The 8,801-nt window shown below is 36.3% G+C and overlaps 1 pseudogene; it reads right to left on the reverse strand.

The window, feature by feature from the left end:
* Window positions 1-52: 52 nt before the first annotated feature.
* On the reverse strand, window positions 53-8,499 carry LOC113042408 (serine/threonine-protein kinase Sgk3-like; annotated as a pseudogene).
* Window positions 8,500-8,801: the final 302 nt, after the last annotated feature.

Consider the following 8,801-nt stretch of genomic DNA (forward strand, 5'->3'; position numbering starts at 1 on the left):
GGGAAACTCGTGTTATAATATCATAGACTGTATAAAAACGTATAATAGATGCAAATGAGATGTGTCCTGTGTACAAACATTTTAAGGTGTTGCGTTATTCAATGACTTTGGTAAACACATCTATTTAAAAACAATATGATATTGTTCTACAAAATATGCAAATACGAGGAATCACGCGATAGCCAAGTAATTCAAGAATGTTTACTTGTACAGTACAGTATCATAAGTCAGCAGGCACTGTGGTGTGTCATCTCATAATCAAAGGGTGGGAATGTGTATTACAAGGTCACTGTCAGGATTTAAGTGTTATTAATTCAACTTCAAATCTAACATGAAAATAGCCACAAATGTTCAGTTCACACTGTAATATGGCTGTTGATGACCCAAAACTTTACAGGGTTTATCAAATTCATTATGATTTTAAAAAAGCTGACTACCTATTTTCTAACTCACATACATATTAAACAGTATAAATGAAAAATATATATTACTTTGTCAATCAGCAATGTTTTAATTGCTTGCGTTGACATTATATGAACATTTTTTCCATAGCAAATTTCTGATGAGAGACTAAACTACAAGAACATAATTGGTCATATAGTACTGGACAGTATTTAAGCAATCAAGTGTAAAGGTTGGGGCAAAACAAGGAATGTGTCACCAGCCAAATATCATCAGCCCTTGAAAATAATTCTTACAAAACCCCCCAAAAAACAACACATCAATACTTCAGCTCCTGAGCTAAACTCTCCGAGAAGGTGTTCAATGTTACACAAAATATTATGTTATTTATGCATAAAAATAAAGTCTGAAACACCCTGCACCCCACAACTTTTGTTAGGAAACACAAAGGTCCATCCACTGTTCATGACGTTGTGCTCATCAAACAAATTCTTCCCTTTCATCAGAGAGAGCAATCACAGACGTTTCATTCAGCTCTCTGTGGATCTCCATTAGCAGCGCCACCCTTACAGGAAAGAATCTTCTGATGGCGGAGCATAAGAAAATCCCACGAAGGCATCATCAGCTTCCATAACACTAGCATTGACGACTGACTGCTCTGAAGAGAAGCACACAGAGTTTGGCACAGTTTCCGCTGTGAACTCAGGATCAAAGTTTGAGATGTCATACTGGGATTCCTGCAAGACAACAAGAGAGAGGAGGACTGTTTGAATAGACCTATGCATTTGTTTTTTGAAACTTTAGCAAAATAGTATATAATATATGGTTAAAGGGATAGTTTACACAAAAATTTAAATTTGCTGAAAATGTACTTACCCCTTTCGCTTTCAAAAATGAGTTCGTTTTTTAATCGGAACAGATTTAAAGAAATTAGCATTTTTTTTTAGCACTTGCTCACCAATGGATTCTGTGCATTGAATGGATGCTGTCAGAATGAGATTCCAAACAGCTGATAAAAAACAGCATATTAAAATAGGAGACCAAAATAACTCTTCCTCTAATGAAAACAAAAACAACTTGTCCTCTCACATAAAAAAATAGTAACATTTAGAGCTGTTTTGGGCTATTTTCATTTAATAAATGGTGCATGATTTGCATATATTTCTCCCCTAACTAAGACGACGTCTTCACTGGAGAAAACAATATTATGGATAGACACATATTTTTAGTTTGAAGTTAAAAATGTCTTAATGATGGATTTCTTTCTTACTAATGAACAGCTTCTCACTTCACAAGCCATTAACTGATGGACTGGAGTCATGGGGATTACTTTAGAGCATTGTGATGTTTTTGTCAGCTGTTTAGACTCATTATGATGGCACTGATTCAGAGGATCCATTGGTGAGCAAGTGATGTAATGCTAAATTTCCCCAAATCTGTTCCGATGAAGAAACAAACTAATCTAAAACTAAAAAATCTTGGATATCCTTAGGGTGAGTACATTTTCAGCAACTTTTCATTCATAGAGTTGAACTAAGTCTTACCACACTAGGGTTGAATGGAGGAGGAAGCTTTTTCTGTTCAAGGTCATCCCAGTTAATAGATAAGAAAAATTCATGTCCTTTGACTTCATTCTGCAACAAATGGGATATCACGTACAAGGACTTTTTAATATCACAAGATATTTTCTATTCAACAGTCCTTGCTTGAATGCAATATATTATAGGAAACTAATTGGCAGAAATCCTTTTGAGATGCTACTGAAATACTGTACAAAATCATCCACCAGGGGGTGATACATCAGTACTAAATAGCTCACAAAGTCTTCTCTGTAGCCCAGCCTCCTGGTGTGGTCTTTCTCCAGCAGGGCCTGAAGGATGGACCAGGCAGCCGTGGATGCCCCGGGGCGCATGACAAGTTCTCTGTGAAGAATGTTGTTATACATCTCCTGTGTGTCCCTGCTGTAGAATGGAGGCTGTTGACATGAAGGTAAAACAAGATTTAAGCTTAATTGCCTATAATTTCAAAAGCCAACTTCCAAAATTTACGGTTGTAACTTACCAACCCATAAAGCATTTCATACAGCACAGAACCGAGACACCACCAGTCCACAGTGTTATCATAGGGTTGTTTCCTGAGTACCTCTGGAGCTAGATACTATCGTGACGACAAGAGCCAGCAATTATTGCATAACAATCATTGCGTTATTCTAGCCCCCAAAAGCTTAATGTTTATTTGCAGTTAATTTGCTGAAAATGTAATGAGGTTAATCTAGGAAAAGAGTAATTAGCAAATCAGTAACAATTCAATAGTAAGAATCGCGAAAAGTAGATATTTTTAAATTCAGCAACTAATTAAACAAATTTATTTACCATAACATTTTACAGTAATATGTTAAACCTTGATCCATTTTTCCAAATTTATTTGAACAAGAACAAAATAACAAACATATTTATGATCAATTTAATGTGTTCTTATTGAATAACAGTATTGATTTGCTATTTAAAAAAAATCATATTGACTCCAAATTTTTGAACTGTAATGTAAGTATCATACAACCATCATATTTATATTCTATAATACCTCAGGTGTCCCACAAAATGTGGTCGTTGTGTCTGCTTGGGAGATGCCCTCCTTACACAGTCCAAAGTCAGTCAAGACTATATGTCCCTTAACAGACAAAAGATGCCAACAGGAACATTTTCAGGAAGTATGTCACCACACAAAAGGCCTATTCTTCACAGAGCCAAAGAATCTTGTGTCTGACTGGAATATTTGCCAGGGCCTTGTAACCTCACAGTTTCATCAGATTCGAAAGGAAATGCACAAATAACACTTAAACTAATCTCGAGTTTTGTTACCAAAAAAAAAAAAAAAGGTTTCAATGCATTATTTCATTTGGCCGGACAAAGCTACACTCTGTACACCTCATCTCGAGAAATCAGAAGAGTTTGTTATCCTTCACAGCGAGGGTAGATTACTCTGTTTCCACTGGAACTCTCTCAACATTGATCAGCTACGCTCTGGCAATGATAAAAATGTGAAGAAAAAAAAAAAAGAGGCACTTACTTGAGAGTCCAGCAGGATATTTTCTGGTTTCAAATCCCTGGGAACACAAGAACACTTAACTTGTTAGCATTTTGTCATATGTTTCCAGGAACAATTCAACTAAAAAAACATTACACGGAACATTAAACAGAAAAATCGTAACAATGAATTATAGGTATTATAATATGACAAGACAAGCTATTCATAATGCATTTAATTCATATGAAGAGCTATTCCTTGCGGTCATATAACGTCACACCCTATGAATGCAAACTATGTTCTCATGATGGTCATTTCACACGTAAGTCTAATTTTAAGTGACTACAGTTAAGCCAGTTCACCAATCAAAATGTTTCAAAAACGTTCTGGGCAAGAATTGGGAAAACTATACGAGGGAGGTGGAGTAGAATTAAACAATGCACTGCCTCTGGGAATTCTCACACACTTTAACAGTTAAACTTCATCCTAGAATCCCCAAACAGGCGTATTTATAACACTGGTGATCCATTAGTGAAGCTGCATTTACCTGTAAACAATGTTAAGAGAGTGTAAGTAACCCAGAGCAGTTGCCATCTCAGCAATGTAAAACTTCGCTCTGGGTTCAGGAAAGGTCCGCTCTTTTTGGAGGTGAAAGAAAAGCTGTAATGGAAAGAATCAAAAATTTTAATATTCAACAAATAAATGCAGAAAATAGTCAGGTTACCCAATACATCATCTCTATTCTGTAGCCTGCCTCACAATTATTGGTATGGCGTTTCATTAGCTGATGTTTAAAATATCGTCAGCAGACTTTTAGCTAAAAACAGGAAGTCAAGACCAGTGGTCTAATTGAGCTTGTGAATAGGAACCCTGCCAAATACCAATAAAATGACCAAAAATTCAAAATTAATCATGCATTGAAATCATCATATGATTTACATGTCAAATTCCTTGTTAAAGGAATAGTTTACCAAAAATAGTGTAACATTCTGTCATCATTTATTTAATTTTACATCCATCAAAACTCTGTTTTGGGTGGTACATAACATGAAAGTCAATGAGGTCCCCACTGATTTCACTGTGCAAAGTAAAAAAAATATTCTTCAAAATATCTTTCTTCTGTGTTCCACAAAATAGGTTAGTCATACAGGTTTGGAAAGAAATGAGGATAAGTAAATGATGACAGAACTTTTATTTTTGGATACACTGTCCCTTTAAGAAGTCATACAATGACAAATGTCAGCTTCAGCAATAGTGATATTTATAACATATTGGTTTAATCTGCCAAATAGTGGCTTTTGAGATGAGATAAGGCAGATGTCAGCCTTGAGCTTCTCAACCACAAATACTCACTTCTCCACCATTGACAAAATCCAGGACAAAGTATAACTTGTCTGTTGTCTGAAAGGAATAGTGCAGTCCAACCAGGAAGGGATGTTTAACATTCTTTAGCAACACATTACGTTCAGCCATAATGTGCTTTTGCTGGCATGAAAGAACATTTCAAGGGAATTCATTAATCAAATGCCAAAGAACATAACAGAGTGAGTATAAAGAAAGAGTAGGTATTAAAACAAAGAGAATTGTTACCTCTCTCCTGTTTAAAATGGCCTTTTTTTGCAAGACTTTGATGGCGTAACACTTCCCATCCCGTTTCCTCTTTGCAAGAAGAACCTTTATGTGGGAGACAACACGGTGGGTTAGCAACAGTTTCACCTTTCAATAACGCATCACATGGGTATAAAAAAAAAGACAGGCTTCGACTTCAAAACTGAGAAACTTTCACTTCCTAAATGGAGAGTCTGTGGCTCAGAAACAAATGCTATGGCTAACCGTACAGCAAAGAAAACAGACAGACAATATATTAAGCCCCAGTGACATTCAGAGCTTTCAGTAACTGATTCAAAATGAACACACAAGGGACCTACATTCTCTCACAAGCTGTGGAAGTCACACATTTGAGAGCATTTCCATCATTAGGCATTTTATTTAAAAAGAAAACTTACCTTCCCAAAGCTTCCCTTTCCTATGACTTTAAGAAAGTCAAAGTCAGTGGGCTTTGCACTGTTGAAAAAAAAAACACTGTGATTAAGGCTAAAATGAAAACATATGGATCATTTATTTCTACCAGTTGAATGTTTCGCATCCAAATTATGGCAGAAATACAATATTTATCATTATACAAAAGGAACAGATTATTTAAATAATTCTATAATACTTACAGTGGATTTCCAGATGGCCCTAGGTTTATATTACTAGAGGTAGAGCTACTCTGTAAGAGATATGGTAAAATAATACTAACAGTAGTATAACATACACATAGTTTTTATGTATTTATAATTTATTTGTATCTGAACAGTACAACAATATAATTGCATACAGAAAAAAAGATGCATAATAGAGAGTATGGCTAACAAGCAAGACAAAAAGAGAAGAATGAAGACCAATTAATATGTTATATATTAATAAACATAACATGAGCACATATACAGTACCAACCTTATGCATCTTCATCCTCTGAAGCATCAGAGAAGTTTTTAGATTTGTCCATCTGCAGAAATTCTTTAACATCCGGACTGTGCATTTGAAATGAACATTCACATGTTAGAGGTCTGACCGAGGCAATACAAAGCCACAGCTGTGAGGAGGAATATGAGCTAACATCAACTACTCGCTGTGACAAGAACCGTAACCATGGAAAATTTTACAGAGAATCAAAAAGAAGCATCTTTTATTTGGCACGGGTCCACAAGATACAATCGAACCACTTTGTACTCAGAGTTCAGAGAGATATCTGGTTGTAGCTGGTTTTGGCACGTTTCCATTGTAAAGCCCACTCAAATTTGACATACATTTAGATGCACTGACACTGTGAGTGGTGAGAAAAACTGCAGCAACAGTAACTGGCTGATATACTCACTATTTGGAGAGCTGTGGATGGGACACAATCTTCTGAATAAACTCATGTAACCCCACTCTTCTTTGTGTTATGAAATCTAAGAATTACACAAAATATACAGGTGCAAATTAGAAAAAGAGTTCCTCAAGTTAGTGAGACGACACTACACTTTTAATTTAATGTTATTATGAACTGCACAGGTCAAAATTGTTACAATGACATGGGTTAAATAAGATAATGTACAATTTTGTTTTCAGAAAGCTTCGTGATTCTTGGTTTTTATGCAATAATTCACTGCTCTAAACCCTTTGTGGTAAACAAAAACCATGTTTATCCTCATTGCAAGCAAACTCATATCTGATGTAGTCTGGATGATTTTTGCAGGGTTTTTCAGAATTTGCCTAACTTCCAACAAGTGACATATATGCAAAAATATAGGAGAGTAAGATTGTGGTTCATCCAAAGTGCTTATGTAAGCATCTGATGTGTCTGACATATCATGCTGCCCATGACCAGAACAAACCTGAGAGCCATTTTTGAGAACTACTCATGATAACATCACCTCCTTTGAGAAATAACTAATATATCAGTCAGTTATCAAAACCAGTGGCCTAAGTCTCTCAGTGCAGCATGGGACACTACTGTAAAAATGTGCACCAAATAATTAGATTGCTATTGTCCACCGAGGCAGCAATTATCTAGAGATAAAGAGGGGGAAAGAGAAAAGCAGAGAGAGAGAGAAACTTACCAATGGTGGAGAAGACTTTACAACATGTGCACAGATTTAACATGTGCTTCCAAAGACCAGACTCATGGTTTCTCCATGAAAAAGATCCTGACCACATATACTGGCCACATAATTGGTCACACATGAGGCTAAATACAATTGGTTCTTGGGTGTGCATTTTCATTCTGTTATTTCTGCACACAATTTGCTGCCACACTGTCTGAGAGCATAACATGAGATTAAACAAGGACAAAGATTTTACGGGCTCGGGGCAGGGCGGATTTAGCATGGTTGATTTTCTGTATGGAACACTGTTGGATAAACTAATTTGGCAAATACACATGATCTCTATTAAGCTAAATAAAGCCACTAATGTATGTGCACGAGATGACATAAGTTCCTGTGAGCTCTGAACAATATGCATTTTATTCTGTGAGAAGTCAAGGGACTGTAAAATACCTGGGTCAAAGTTGTCTCCAAATATTCTCTTAGCAGGAAATCTTCAAATTCAGGGCAGGAAACTGTTTTTTTAACTGCAAAAAGACACATTTTTATCCAAAGGCCTAAGGTCAGTATGATTTGTTTTAAAGAAATTGGATATTTTTATTTAGCAAAGATGCATTTAAACTGAACAAAAGTGGACAGTAAAGACATTTTGTAAAGAGATTTGTATTTCAAATGAATGTTTGTTCCTATGAACTTTCTATTCATCAAAAAATCCCACTTAAGCCATCCACTAAAATATTTTGCAGGGCAAGTGTTTTCAACTTTGAAAATTGATAAGAAATCTATATTTTAGCAGCCAAATCCAGCATGTTAAGATGATTTCCAAAAGATCATGTGACCCTGAAAACTGGCATAAATTTGCCATCACAGGAATAAACTTAAAAACATTCAAATTGATTTTTACATTTTTTTTTTTTACATTTTAATAATATTTCACATTAGTACTGCATTTATGATTAAATAAATGCAGCCTTGATGAGAACAAAAGCATATTCCTTTTTGACTATACATTTCAAAAATATGATACGTTTCATACTTTACATTAATTGGTCATATGTGAATACTTCATTAGAAAAAGGCTCCAAACCAAAATCAATGTCACTTAAAAATAGCTGGGAGTCTGCCTGTCTTTTCACATTGACTACAGCTCAGTTTACTTACCGTGTTGTACAGTCTGTCGAATTCCGCATATCTCCGGAACACAAACCACTCATGCTTCCAACACTGACAAGTACTTTGTAAACCTAACAAGACAAGGATTAAAACACCGTCACATATCCGGTGCTACAATTTAGCAAGCCAGAGCTCTCAAAAAGTAGATAAGAGCAGCAGAGGTCACTCACAGTATAGCGTTTCTTCTTGTCTCTTCTGCTCATCGGAGCAGGGAATGCTGACATTGGGGCAGCTCGGTTGCTCCTCCATCCTGAGACCTCTCAGAATCTCACGAGCAACGGCTCATAGATGCAACAGGTCCTTAGATTGCTTCCCTGCCTCTCTGGCACAATTGATTCTAATGGTAAATCTCTCCATTTCGGTCCTGCAAAGAACACAAACATGCCAAAACATAAACGAGATGTTTTACTAGAGCCAAGCGCTCTTTTTAGCAGTGTCCGGCATCCACTTTAGCTCCAGAGGGCTCTTTGGGTCTTGCATGACAGGACAGGAAGGCCACTCAGAGTCACTAATCAACTGTGGCATGAACACAGAGAGGAGCCTCAGTCTGGGCAGCCAAGCGATGAG

This window comes from Carassius auratus, chromosome 24 (assembly GCF_003368295.1).
Source record: "Carassius auratus strain Wakin chromosome 24, ASM336829v1, whole genome shotgun sequence".
In the NCBI taxonomy this organism is placed as follows: domain Eukaryota; kingdom Metazoa; phylum Chordata; class Actinopteri; order Cypriniformes; family Cyprinidae; genus Carassius; species Carassius auratus.